The following is a 15,030-nucleotide window of genomic DNA, read 5'->3' on the forward strand; positions in this document are numbered from 1 at the left end:
AAAGTAGAATGAGTAAATCTTACAACTATAACCTATCGTAGTATAAGTTCAGATATCACTCCAAAATTCGTTGAATAGATTTAAAAACTTCAGCGGTAATCACATTTTAATACAATTTGAAATAAATGAATGTTTTTAATCAAACTGATTGTGATTTTAAAAAACAAAAACACACATCATGTCAGTGTTTAATCTTCTTCCTAAGTAAAATTTTCTTACTTTTTTGTATCGTGATTATCTGCAACAAAAACAGGTTATCATCTGTCATTAATTTGAGCATTCTTGTCTTTTGAACCTTCATTGTTTTAAAACGTCTGCAAATATTCCATTCCTTATTTCTGAGACATTTCTTTTTCATATTTACCAGATATGACTTCGTTGGAAAAATGTTTGAGTAAATCGCTATTTCTAAGTATTCAGATTGCTTCTAGACATGAAAAATTACTGTGTCAAGAACCATATACACTGCTATTCATAGTATGGAATATAATATACCTTGTTTGTTTCTTCCATCACTTGTTTCTTCTTTCCCATGTGGTGCGTCCTCTGCAACAGGATCGGCCAAACTATCATCAATATCTGTTATAAAGGTAGAAAGATAGAATACAATGGTTATATAGAATTGTAAGAAAACTTGCATTCTTCCTTTATGATGAATACTCTTCTTTGAGTTGAAGCTTTTCAATTATGAGATTCAAGTATGTGGTTTTATGACATTGACCATAAAGTAAAATGAGAAATTCTTGAAATTATAAGCTTTTGCAGTATAAGTTCAGATATCACCTCAAGATTCGTTGATAAGAATGAAAAACTTCAGAGGAAGCTACATTTTAAAGCAATTTGAAATAAATGAATGTTTTTCATTCAAACTGCTTGTAATTTCAAAATCAAAAAACACACAACATGTCAGTGTTTAATTTACTTCTAATGAAATTATCTTAGTTAACCGGTTATCATTTGTCATTAATGTCAGCATGTTTGCCATTCAAACTTCCAGTTTTATAAAACGTCTACAAATAATCCATCCATTTCTTATATTTAGCTTTTTTTCTTGATATTGTAGAGACCAAGATATTTAAAAACATTTACAGAATTTCTGTGAATGCCTTTTTTGTGTCCTTTGTCTATATTTACCAAAATTCCTTAACTCTTCTATAATTAAGAAATTGTGAAGAATTGACATGAAACGTAATGGTTGATAGTTAAATAGCATATGGATGCGATAAAAAATAATGTGACAAAGACTATATACACTAATCTTCATACCTTTAATTTTTCTTCCCGATTTTGTTTTATCTATCACATGTGGTATGTCAGCACATACAGGATTGATCAAACTATTATCAACATCTGTCAAAAAGAAAGATAAGAAATCCTGGTTATGAAGAACTGAGAGAAGACAACTCGTCTTCATTCATGAATATTGAAATTGAAGTAAAGCTGTTTGATTTGCTTAATGTGATTTAGTGTGTGGATTGATAGCATTGACCATAAAAAAGACTACACATTATTACCTTTTGCAAATGGTGTTCACATATGACTTTATAGTGTGTTGATGAGAGATGAAAAATTGTTTAGTCAACAAAATGTAAATAAGTACTCTATTGAACAGCTTGCAATTTAATCATAAGCACATAACATGAGAGGTTAAACTACTTTTAAAAAAAATCTTCCAATACGTTGTATTGAAAATAGCATTTCACAAAAACTGGTAATAATGTGTCCTTTATGTCACATGATTTATCTTCTTGGTACTTATTATTCACACATTCATTTTTTCGCCCTAACAGCAATGACAAACAATGCACATTTAAGTGAGCAGTACTGGTAGGTTTATTAAGAAACAGTCAACATATATTCGTATTACAGACAATAAAAAAATGTTTCCTTGAAGATTGTTTACTAGCATCATCATTCTTGTCATGAATATAAATTTCTCAGATTTTTTTATCATTTAAGATTGACTATTTAGGAGACTTTATTATTCTTTGGACTTTCAGTCAATTTTCGTACCTCTAAATCCATTAAAAGGCAGTGAAGTTGATCTGTTGGAATGATTTAGTATTCTTATAGGATGCAAATGAATTATTTCCGCCAATCTTTTCAAACATACATCTGTAAAAATAAAATATAGAATTTAACAATTGAAAATCCATATATTTGTGTAACCATGAATGGCCAAATTACACTTTGAAACATGAGTGCATGGACTTTTAATTGTAAAATTTATGTAGTTAAAGAAAAGACAATATTTGAACAAGATACTCTTTAGAGTAGGATTTAATGCATGACTAAATTAGCTTCATTGTTTATCTTTTATTGCTTAAAATGTTGGTGTGCTTACAGTTTCTTTTTTTTCTTCTTGTTTTTGCACAAAGAAGGGTAAAAGTTTTCAATTAAAGACAATAACTCCTAAAACAAGGTAATTGACAATTTTGATAATGGTGAGTTTATGTAGATCTTGTTTTGATAATCAGTTTAACTTTATAAAGTTACAATCAATGTATCAAAAATTTCAAAATCATATGCACAATGGACAAAATTCTAAAACATATTATTTTTTTTAACTTAAATTCAGGTCAGCAACCTATCAAAACCCCCCCAAAAAACAAGATTTCAATTCATATTTAATACCTGAACTGCAATCTCCTTTATAGTTATTTATTTGAGTAAAAATGTGTGTCTGGCTTGTGTCTTCTCGACTATAAGAAATGCTTAACTGGTCTACTCTTAACTCAGGATAAGCTATAAAAAATACAAAAGAAAACTAAACTTTATAAATTGAATAAAAGCATATCTTAACAGAATCATATATGCATCATGAGATTACAAATGGTAATTCAACAGTCATACATGACTTTAAACTGAGATTTTTGTCTGACAATCGAATGTTTAAAAGATGATATCGGTCAAGATAAATGAAATACTACAAAGACAGATGTGCTATGACCTTGATGCACAACGAAAACACATAATCTAACATTATTTAAAGGAAGATAACAAATAATTCTTTTTCCTTATTAGAAACTTTTTGTAAGAATTCAACATTTAATGTTTTGATTTAGTTTTTCTAAAAAATAATTATAACCAAAATTGCTCATTACAGATAAGTTGATAAGGAAACATTCCACTTTTAAGTGTTATTACAGACAATAAAAAAACAGAGCTTAATCCAGTTATGCATCACCTTTTTGTCGTTAATGTAAATTTCTAAGATTATCTTTTTTTAAATTCTGATCTTATATTTACAGAAGACGACTACAATATTCTTTGTACTGTTCAATTAGTATATTACCTTTGAATCCATGTATAGGTAGTGTAGTTGAACTGTGAAAATAGTCTAATATTCTAATGAGATCCCATGAAATGATTTCCGCCAATCTTTTCAAGCATCCATCTGCGAAAATAAAAACATAGAATTCAACTATGGGAAATTCATATCAATTAGTCATTTTGTATATTCATGAATGGCAAAGTTAATTTAATTACACTATAAAACATGAGTGTTTGAATTTAATCTTAAAATTTAGGTAGTTTTAGAAGAGATGATATTTGAACAAGAGAAGAACATAAAGAGCATGTGGATCTCACTCTATGCAAGTTTCAACAATTAGCATTTCAACATTTTTGGGTAGAATATAATGCATACATAAAGTTCTCTTTACTTTTATCTTTTATTGCTGATATTGTGTTGTTCTGCTTACATGTCCTCTATATCGTCTTGTTACTGCATTAAGAAGAGTAACAGTTGTCTTGTTAATCAGTTTAACTTGATAGAGTTACAATCAATGTATCACAAATTTCAAAATGAAAACACGTACTCGCAACAGACAAAAATCTAAATTATGATATTTTATTAAATATTAAATTCAATACCTGCACTGCAATCTCCTTCATAGTTGTCTATTTGAGTTTTATTGTGTGTCTGGGTTGTGTCTTCTTGACTAAAGCAAATGCTTAACTTGTCTGCTCTTAATTCAGGACGAGCTAAAGAAATACAAATGAAAACTTTACTCTTTAATTGGAATAAAACTATATCTTAACAAAATCATTTTTATATCACGAGATTACAAATGGTATTTCAATAGTCATACATGACTTTAAACTAAGAACTTTTCTGACAATCGAATGTTTAAAAGATGATAATTGGCATAATAATATTAAATATTCCAAAGACAGACGACAAGCTCTGAGCTGTAAGACACGTCAAGTATACTGCTTTTTCCCTTTTTTCTGAAAGTTGTTGGTGAGTATTCAACATTTAAATGTTTTGAATTAGTTTTTCTTAAAAAGAATTATAAACCAGAATGCACATGATTAGTGAGCAGTACAGATAAGTTGGTAAGAGAAAAATCAACTTATGTTTTATAACAGACAATAAAAAAAATAGAGCTTTAAGTTGTTATGCATCACCTTTTTGTCGTTAATGTAAATTTCTAAGATTATCTTTTTTAAATTCTGATCTTATATTTACAGAAGACTACTACAATATTTTTTGTACTGTTCAATTAGTATATTACCTTTGAATCCATTCAAAGGTAGTGTAGTTGAACTGTGAAAATAGTCTAATAATCTAATGAGATCCCATGTAATGATTTCCGCCAAACTTTTCAAGCATCCATCTGTGAAAATAGAAACATAAAATACAACTATCGGAAATTCGTATCAATTAGTCATTTAAAATTTAGGTGGTTTTAGAAGAGATGATATATGAACAAGAGAAGAACAAAAAGAGCATGTGGATCTCACTCTATGCAAGTTTCAACAATTAGCATTTCAACATTGTTTGGTAGGATATAATGCATACTTAAAATTCTCTTTACTTTTATCTTTTGTTGCTGATATTTTTTGTTCTGCTTACAGGTCCTCTTTATCGTCTTGTTACTGCATTAAGAAGAGTAACAGTTGTCTTGTTAATCAGTTTAACTTGAATGAGTTACAATCAATATATCACAAATTTTAAAATGAAAACACGTACTCGCAACATGAAAAAATCAAATTATGATATATTTCAGTAAATATTAAATTCAATACCTGCAGTGCAATCTCCTTTATGGTTATTTATATGAGTAAAAATGTGTGTCTGGATTGTGTCTTCTCGACTATAGCAAATGCTTAACTTGTCTACTCCTAATTCATGATAAGCTAAAGAAATAAAAATTAAAACTTTACTCTATAATTTGAATAAAAGTATATCTTAACAAAATCATGTGTACATCATGAGATTACAAATGGTATTTCAAGAGTCATACATGACTTTAAATTAAGAACTTTTCTGACAATCGAATGTTTAAATGATAATAATTACATTAGATGTAGGTTTCATTATAATACGTTATTCTGATTGGCTAATTGCACATCACATGTTATTCCGTAAGCAGTTGCATGAGACAATAACATTTCATTCATAATGACACGAGGTCCCACAATAAAGTGCACAGGTGAATTTAAAAATTTAACTTCATGAAAATCTTGTTTTTATAATCCTAGCTAAAAAATGTAATTATAAGTATTGAATGCTTCTTTTTGTAACTTTATAGGGTTGTTAAAGCGTTGACCGTGCTTACATTTTTAGAATGAAGCGCTTCCGCGCTTCATACAAAATGTACTTCGGTCAACGCTTTTACATTGTCATCTCCAGCATACATATAATCGTGAGAAGGAATATAGTTACGATACTGTTGTCAGGTTATTAAAGATTGCATATTTTGGCATTAATATTGATTCACTTATAGGGTCTTTGCATCGGAATAAAACACATGTATTTAAAAGAAAAACAGCCATTGGCATGACACAGGTTATTTTCTTCTCATATATTCTATAAAAATATGATACTAAACCTCTAACGGGAGGAATTGTGCCTGATATTCCTATGATGAAGACATAATCTTTCAATAAGTTTAATTAAGGTCTGAAGATGGCATGTCAGTTTACTGCTAGTAGTCTGTTGTTATTTATGTATTATTGTCATTTTATTAATTTTCTTTTGTTACATCTTCTGACATCGGACTCGGACTTCTCTATAACTGAATTTTAAACCATTGGTTACAGTAGAAACAGGGAAAAAAACCAAGAGTTCAAATAATAAAATAACAATAAAAATGAAGTCAAGGTCAGATGAAACCTGCCTGAATGACATGATCAACAAAAACTTTATAATCCTCATAGTATTTGATAAATTGACTTAATGGAGTAATTTTACCCTTAATAAATCGTCCATAAAATGAGGTTTATTCTAGGTAGACTTTGTCTGGTAAATATGGTAACCAGCAAATTACAATCTCTGTGTCTAACTATCAACAACTGCAATCACAGACGAGACAATTTAACCCTGATCTTTTATTAGTAAAATATTAAAAACTGGAAAGAGAATCTTTTTTAATCTTGCTATTGATACTGCCTTTTGATCACAAAAAGGTTGTCCAAGATTCTTAAAATTTCCATGAAGGTTTTGCAAATTTACACCTTGTAAGATTAATTTGTTTTGCCTTGAACAAATGTGCCAGGCTCTACAAAAATAGTAAATAGTGATGTCCAATTGATGCATGCCTTCAATTTTTTTTTATTTTCATGAATTCAATATTTGATGAGCACCTTTTTCAAAAAAGTTGCTATTATCATATAATTCATTAAACATACAAAGTTATAATAATCTTTGAAAAATCATTTACAAACAGATTTTCCCTACATACTTAACAATCTTCGCAGTTTAAGATGAAATAATTAGCACTATGTAAAAACATGTTTTAAACTTGCTGTGCTTTTATTTGATGATTTAATTACCTTCTTGTATGAATGAATTTTCTGTGATTTGAGATTCCGGATAACATATTTGCTGCTCTGGTAAACTGTCATCCTGCCGTGGTTCTAAATACTTTAATGCTCGAATCTCGTCTGCAAATATAAATAAGACAATTTCTTTTGAGTGCCAATGAGATATTTACTCTGAAACTAAGTCTCAATGTGTAAATCGTTAACAAATTTAGGTCAAAGTACGGCCTTCGACAATGACCTTTGGTTCATACCGAAGAGCAAGCTATACAGGGCACTATTAGTGCAAATTTATCCCAACAGGGAAACCAACAGACTACTATATATTAAAAACCAGACATGAAAAATACTAGATTCATTATACATCGTCAAATTATTAATTCACTTATTAACTTCTCTCCAAGAACTAAGTAAGAAATATGGCACTTGCTTTCAAATAGTTCATGTGTATGTATGTTTGCGTTTGTTTTTGTTTTACTTCAGTGTTCAATTGTGCTTTGAAATGACCAATTGACCTTAAAAAAACAGCCAAGTTCAGAAAGACCTCGCCAATTTTTTTTTAGGCTGACCATGCCTGATTGGCTGGCACATTTCGCGAATTATGTTGCATTATTTTCAATAAACCTGCTTACGTCACCACTTTTGCTCAACAATTCATATATCAAAGCGAAAATATGTATGAAATTTTATCAGCTGTGAACAAACGAATTCATAAAACGTTAAAATGTTTGAAACACATTTGAAACCAAATTTCCAACTTGTAAAAGAGAAATTATTCCGAAACGTTTTAGCCTTTATTTAAACAAAGATACATGTAATAGTGCATCACTGGTATATCAAAATGTTTACCATTGAATATTTAATACTTCTTGCAATTTGAAAGTATAATCAAGATGAATATATTGTTTGACAAAAGTTGCAATGACTAAAGTATGTCACAATTGATAATTTTACATTTAAACCAATACGAATCATTTCCCCATAATCTGAAGCTGCGATGTCTCAGACTTTACTTTTTAATTGCTGCATCAAAATTGGTAACGTTGATTATTTGTATCATGAGTCATATCAAATCTAAGATCTATTGACTTGGATTTATACTATACAATTGCAAATATCTCACAAACCTTGGTTGAATCTAGTTGCCTTTAAAACCCTATTAGAATACCTATAGGTAGGCTTCTTTTTTATATAGCTGGTCACATCCAAGTTTTCTGAAAATTGTACAAACTCATACTTGAACAAGCAGATTATATGAACTTTAAACAAAAATATGGATGTTCCATTCAGGATGCTGACGGATCTAGAATGTATATACTTTTCTGGGTACCTTTTTTATGAGTACAAGTTATTAAGAAATCTATTTGCACCAAAAATGCCACTAATGACACGTTCCCAGCACATTTTTGTCATGTACGCCACTAGTTTTCATTACACTTAGTATAAAAAAAAACCAAGAGATCCAAATGGTGAAGTTGAAATCATCCCTTCGTAAATTTTCTCATTGTTGAAGGTCGTATGGTGATCTATTGTTGTTAATTTCTCTGTCATTGTGTCTCTTGTTGAGATTTGTCTCAGTGGTAATCATACCACATCTTCTTTTTTATACTGTACAGTATCAGAATCATAAGAAAGAACCAAGAGTTCTAAATGGTGAAGTTGAAATCATCCCTTCGTAAATTTTACGGACGCCATCACGAGTTGGTTGACAGTTATGGAAAAACCGTCTCACAAATGATATCGGATATGTTCCTTACGTCGTAAGTACAATCCCCTTCCCTTTCTAGGATGAAATGTGAAACTCATGGCACAAACTTATCTCTACAACTGAGTTCTCCTTTCATATGATTCTGATACTGTACAGTATAAAAAAGAAGATTTGGTATGATTACCAATGAGACAACTCTCAACAAGAGACCCAATGACAGAGAAATTAACAACTATAGATCACCATATGGCCTTCAACAATGAGAAAAGCCCATACAGCATAGTCTCCGAAATGACAAATTTTTAAAATCAAAACGAGAAAACTTACGGTCCAATTTATGTTAAAGAAATGAAGGAAAAACAAGCATTTAACAAATCAACAAATGACAACCACTGAATTGCAGGCTTCCGACTTGGGACAGGCACATACATACAGAATGTGTCGGGGTTAAACATGTCACTTAACCTTGGACCGTGTTGTAATAGTACAACATAAGAACGAACTATAAAAATCAGTTGAAAAAGGCTTAATTAATCAGAAGACCACAAATAAGAAAACGTCTAGCAAGATAAAACACACAGAGTGGACATGGCCGGGATTTTGTATAACCCAACAACAAAAAGACACTTAGTACTATCTGATTTACTGACAGCTAGTTAAAAGCCACTAACAACCAATAAAACAAACATGCATTTAAGATTAAATTATCAATCAGTATACACCTTATGGATTTAGTGTAAAGACGTCACAAACAGTCAGAGAAAAACATGCCCTTGTTCAATCCATGTATATGTATAAAATAATGATACTTAGTTTGCTATTAATTTACTGATAACAAAATCAATAGTAATACCAATAAAAAACAATATCCAATGATCTAATTACCGTGTTGAATTGGTAAACTTAAAAAGAATAAGTTTATTTAAAGGATCGATAAGCTTACCAGGATCTTTTTTGAATTTTTGTGCACGGTAAATCAACTTTCCGTAAAAAATAGATGAATTTGCTATGCCGTTTGAAATAAGTTTTCGACAAACCAAACGTCAAAACCAAATCTTCATATCTATAGAATAATTCAGTAAAGGTTTTAAGTATTTTGTGATAACGATATCCCTGGCTTAATCAAATGTACCAGTTAAAATCAAGACCGTCACAGCATGCACGGGCTACGGTCATAGCAAACTAATTGTGAAATATACCGTAATAACACCGTAAGATGGTGCCAAAGGAACATCAATATCCAAGAAGAAAAATCGTCCCTTTTGTCGTATTTTGTTTGGAGTTTGACTTGTAAAACTAAAATATCTAAATCTAAGACAGTTATTACTTGATTTATTTTTAGTAAGATCCTTTGGGTACAATTAGGCAACCTATTTAAACATTTCTTGATTATTTAACGGAAAAAAATCATCACTATAACGTTAATTGTTCTCTGAATTTATCAATAAAATGCAATTAAGACGGGTTCTTACTAAGTTTTGTAATTGTGATTCATAACAGTACAAAAACAAGTCTGATTTTAAAGGGGCTCAATTAGTATCCATTGGACTACCTACATTATATCTATTTACTTTGTTGCCGAAACGAATATCAATATAGGATTATCAAGGTAAAACTTTACAGCTTCGATCATCTCATCACACCTTTATTAAGTATTTCTAGCATGTTTACCTATCTCGTTAGAGAAGAAAGCTTTAACAAAATTGCAGCAAATATATTTGCATTCAGATTTACAAGGAACAACCGAGTAAAATAAATGTGTTTCAGGGGCCATAACTACTATAAGAAGTTGAAATGAATGAAAGAAAGTTCTTGTCTAGTTTTGTAAAACTGTCTGAAAGAAAATAGACATTATTTCGATTTATCCAAGATGTCATAAGACACATATTTTGTCATGGGAAACAAAGAATGACGGACGTATGATTGATTGCTTTATTTCTTTAAAATTGATAAAAAAAAACCAAGTCAGCTACAGATCATATCTCCTTCTCAAAACACTGAAAGGAAAAATAAATACAACCATGTTAATACTATAGAAAAGAAGATGTGGTATGATTGTGCATTTTTTTCCAAAATAGTTATTCCTTTTAAAATGACGTGTCATAAACTACACTCTTCTGGCAGATATGATATGCCATTAGATCTAATGAGTGAACTAGTGATCGTATCTACTCAATTAACTAGAATGTGAGCTTGCTATTTTATGTTTTACCTTGTCTTTGTTCCAATATGCTATATATCTTTTTCTTGATCCTTTGTGCAGTAGTTTGACCTTTTAAACAAATTCCTGATATAGATTACGACTATTTTTCTTATTCAGTGGGACAGTTCAATTTGTCAACAAAAAAAAAATGCAAGATATAAAGCAACTAATTTTGGGAACGTTTTTTTCAAGATAGTTATAAATATTATTGTTTTCCTTTTTCTTCCATTCCAATAAGGTGGTCATCCATTTTTTCACTCATATATGTAATTTGGGTAAAATTGTATTTTTGACCAATTCTTCTGATAACTTTTTCTAGTCATCTTTTATAGATGTTAAAGATAATAGGCAGAATTGTCTTCTGTTGTACTGTCATATCACTGTTCCAGGTAAGAGAGGGGGTTTAGATTCCGCTAAAATGTTTAACCCCTCCATATTCTGTATGTATGTGCCCGTCCCAAATCAGGAGCCTGTAATCCAGTAGTTGTCTTTTGTTGGTGCGTTACAAATTTCTTTTCGTTAACTATTTTGTACATAAATAAGGCCGTTAATTTTTTCGTTTAAATGGTTTTACATTTATCATTTCGAGCCCTTCGATTTATAGCGGACTATTCAGTATGGTCTTTGATCATTGTAGAAGGCCATACGACGACATAGAGTTGTTAATTTCTGTGTCATTCGGTCTCTTGTTGAGAGTTGGCTCATTGGCTGTCATACCACATTTTTTTCATAATGTTTTTTATAACATGAAAAAATTGTCAAAAATTGTTATCAATGGGCAATTACTCATATAAGAAGCTGTCTAATGATTTCTGTAATATTGGTGTTTCTGAAAATTTTGAATTGCTGTCTACCTATTACACATCAAAGTATAGTTTTTAGAATTAGAAAATTTAAATTAGCAAATTAATATCATTCAGTGCAATAATTTCTGAATAAGTCATCCATATTGATTATTCATGGATTTCGGTAATTAGCAAATAAACATTTTTGTACATCTTGTTCGGGTATTGCAGACAATTTTTGTAGTCTGCAGTGTTTATCTATTATAATCATGATAATTGGACAAAAGTGCACACGCTGAAATATCTCGCCTGATATACTGAACATTCATTTTATCTTGAAGGTCTATAAGGCAAAGGTTTGTAAATATAATTGACCTATGCTTTATTATAACCAAATCAGACAAGGGACCAAAAATGAATGTTGTCCAACACCTGCCAGACAGGCATAAACACCTTAAACCAAATATAGTAGCAAAAGAGACCAAACAACACAACTAAACATTGACCAATAAACCTTGATAATAAGGTCAAGGTTAGATGAAACCTGTGAAATTGTCATGTACCAATTACAGTTATCCCATACACCAATTTTTTTTGATCTATTGCTAATAATACTTGAAAAACAGACAAAAACACAGAAACTTTACATCAAACAATAAACAATGAGAATTACATCAAGGTCAGATGGTAACTGGCAGACAGACATACACATCTCACAATCATTGCATACACCAATAAAGTTGACCTGTTGCTTATAATACTTTAGAAAATTACAAATCGCACAAACCTCAGATTTACCGATGATCCATGAAATTAAGGTCTAGAACAGATAAAAACAGTTAGACTGATATGTACTCGTGATACTCATTATATACATCTAATACAGTTGACCTACTGCTTATAGTATTTGCAAAATGGACCTTATCAGATTACTCAAGCCTAAGCCACTGACCATGACATAAGTTGATCTAGAGGGCCTCGTGATCCCTTTTTATGTGAAGAAGAACTGAAGCATGACTGAAGCGGGCTTCTTAATGGCAGTCAGTGTACCCTTTTAAAATTTGCTGGATCCGCCACTGCATGATGAAAACAGGTTTATATCAGGTGAACCCTGTCTGACAGACATGTGGATGTTGCAGGAAACCCATAAAGAAAACATGGTTATCCTATTACTCATAATTAGTGAGACATTCACATGACAAAAGAAATCCATTTTTTAAGCAGTTACTTAACAATGAAAATGAGGTCATGTACCTAGGACATATGACAGAAACTTTGTAATACTAGGTATATGATATAAAGGTAGATTAATGGTATATCGCCATCTTGGGTGGTACAATCACAGAACAAAAACGGTCTAGTTATTTGCTAAAATATGCAAATTTGGAGATAGATTTGCAATTGAATGGTTAGACTGTTTATTTATAAAAAGAAAACATGGTGATCTCATATATTATTCAAAATATTTAAACGAAATCTTTTTTGTTTGTTTTTAGAATAATGTTTTCAATCGGCGTTTAAGGGTAGATAACTCTTTTAGTAAAAATTATACTGGTCTAGTAGGGAATTTTTTTTATTTTTACTTGTAGCAAGAAAAGGAGTTCGGTAACACCATTTTTTCTTTTTTATTTTCTTAAAACATATGATAAAAACTATCTTCTCACAATTTATTTCAAAGTTCAATCTCATAGAATTTTTGTTATGCATACAAATGTGGTTTTATGAACAATCTAACCAAATTTAGGCAATTTTCAACGACTCATAGCATGAAAAATAGCACGTTGACCCTAACTTTTTATTACATTTTTGAAAAAAGCATACTATCTTCATTTTGGTAAATTATAAGAAAATTCGGTCTCAAAAAGTATATACTTATGATCTACCTATAAAGTATCCAGTTCGTCTACCTAGTTTCTGAAATATGAAGCTTTCAGCAAATAGTTTACGCAATTGCCACTGCCTGATAGTAATACCTATGACTGCATTCTACAACTTTCTTCATAGGTGAGATAAAAAAACAAAACAACACACTAACATTTTCTAAATATCCTTCAATACACCAAATATAGTTATCCTATTCCTTATATTTTCTGTAAAAGTAGATAATGTCGAATTTATTTAACACTGACTAATGATCCTTGAAAATGAGGTCATGGTCATATAAAACTTGTTAGACGACACACGTACACCTTGCTATCCTCCCATGCACCATAAACAGTGACTTAATCATTTCTTTCAATAGCTTAGATTGAGACTTAACTTGAAAATTTAACATTGATCTCTGATCAATGAAAATATATCACGGTCAGGTTCAACATGTCTGACAGACATGTAGATTTTGCAAGGAATACATATATCAAATCCTAAAACTCAAAATAAAGTAAATCATTCATGGAACAAAGACAAAGTATGTATAGACTTTACCTACATGTTTATGTCTATGACCTATAAAAAGTAAAATCACAAAAATACTGAACTCAGAGGAAAATCCAATCGGAAAGTCCATAATCACATGGCAAAATCAAATGACAAAACACATCAAAACGAATCAAGAACTGTCATATTCCTGACTTGGTACAGGCATTTTCAAATGTAGAAAATTGTGAATAACCCCAAGTTTTCAAGCGCTAAACCTCTCACTTTGATGACAGTCTCCTCAAATACCGTTACAATAATGGTTTACTTGAATAAAGTGTTGTCTCATTGGCACTCATACCACATTACCTTGTATCTAAATAATCACAAACTTTATACTTTACCGTAACAATCATCACATGTCTTCTTAGTGTTACCTACAAAATAAGAATCAAATATGAAGATATTCTATTTCTTAGTCAAAAGTCCTAGAAGTTTTTTTCCGAAATAGTAAATTATAAGAATTATTCATTTTGAATACAGGTTGATTATTAAACATGGGGCTCGCGTATTAAAGTGCATAGCAGTGACCGACATTTTTCATTGTGATGAAATAAATAACATTGTATTAATCTGATAATATCAACTGAATACAATTGCACTTGACTTTTGCAAGTGGGTACTCGATGTATGTTTTTTTTTTATTAAATTGATTAATGTTCATGTTTTGATTGAGTTTCCACATAGAACATTCTTTTTCATTAATAATTATGTGCAATTTATGTTTTTCAGAGATAATATTGTTCTTAGTTTTATTAAACTTGTTTAACATTTTCTAAAAAAAACATAATGCAATAAATCATTCATTTTGTGATAAAATTGATGTAAATGTATATGATTTTTTTATACACAGTATATACAGGTTTAGCAGCTACGTTCATGCATTTTCTATATAGAGATGGCTTTATCTATATGTCAAATTATACATATATATAGAATAAACATACATTGTCTCGAAATATCAATGATATGTGTACAAGGCGTAGAAACAGGTAGAAAGCGAGGCTGTGCCGAGCATTTCTATCTATTTCGAGCCGAGTACAAATAACCGATTGATATTTCGAGACAATGTATGGTTATTCTTTATCTACTGCAACTCTTATAAGTGTTCTAAATAAAGTATTTGGTTTAGAGTAAAATTTCCGCGA

The 15,030-nt window shown here is 30.3% G+C and overlaps 2 long non-coding RNA genes across 2 annotated transcripts; both read right to left on the minus strand.

Moving 5' to 3' along the window:
* Positions 1 to 506: 506 nt before the first annotated feature.
* LOC134723738 (uncharacterized) lies at positions 507 to 3,387 on the minus strand. Its single transcript, XR_010108174.1, has 5 exons — positions 3,296 to 3,387; positions 2,635 to 2,745; positions 2,014 to 2,115; positions 1,267 to 1,350; positions 507 to 579 (listed from the first exon to the last, which is right to left on the minus strand). It is a non-coding gene; the product is annotated as an uncharacterized LOC134723738 (long non-coding RNA).
* A 4,513-nt stretch (positions 3,388 to 7,900) lies between these two features.
* On the minus strand, positions 7,901 to 14,262 carry LOC134723739 (uncharacterized). Its single transcript, XR_010108175.1, has 3 exons — positions 14,227 to 14,262; positions 10,692 to 10,751; positions 7,901 to 7,985 (listed from the first exon to the last, which is right to left on the minus strand). It is a non-coding gene; the product is annotated as an uncharacterized LOC134723739 (long non-coding RNA).
* Between the last annotated feature and the right edge of the window lie 768 nt (positions 14,263 to 15,030).

This window comes from Mytilus trossulus, chromosome 6, assembly GCF_036588685.1.
Source record: "Mytilus trossulus isolate FHL-02 chromosome 6, PNRI_Mtr1.1.1.hap1, whole genome shotgun sequence".
Lineage (NCBI taxonomy): Eukaryota > Metazoa > Mollusca > Bivalvia > Mytilida > Mytilidae > Mytilus > Mytilus trossulus.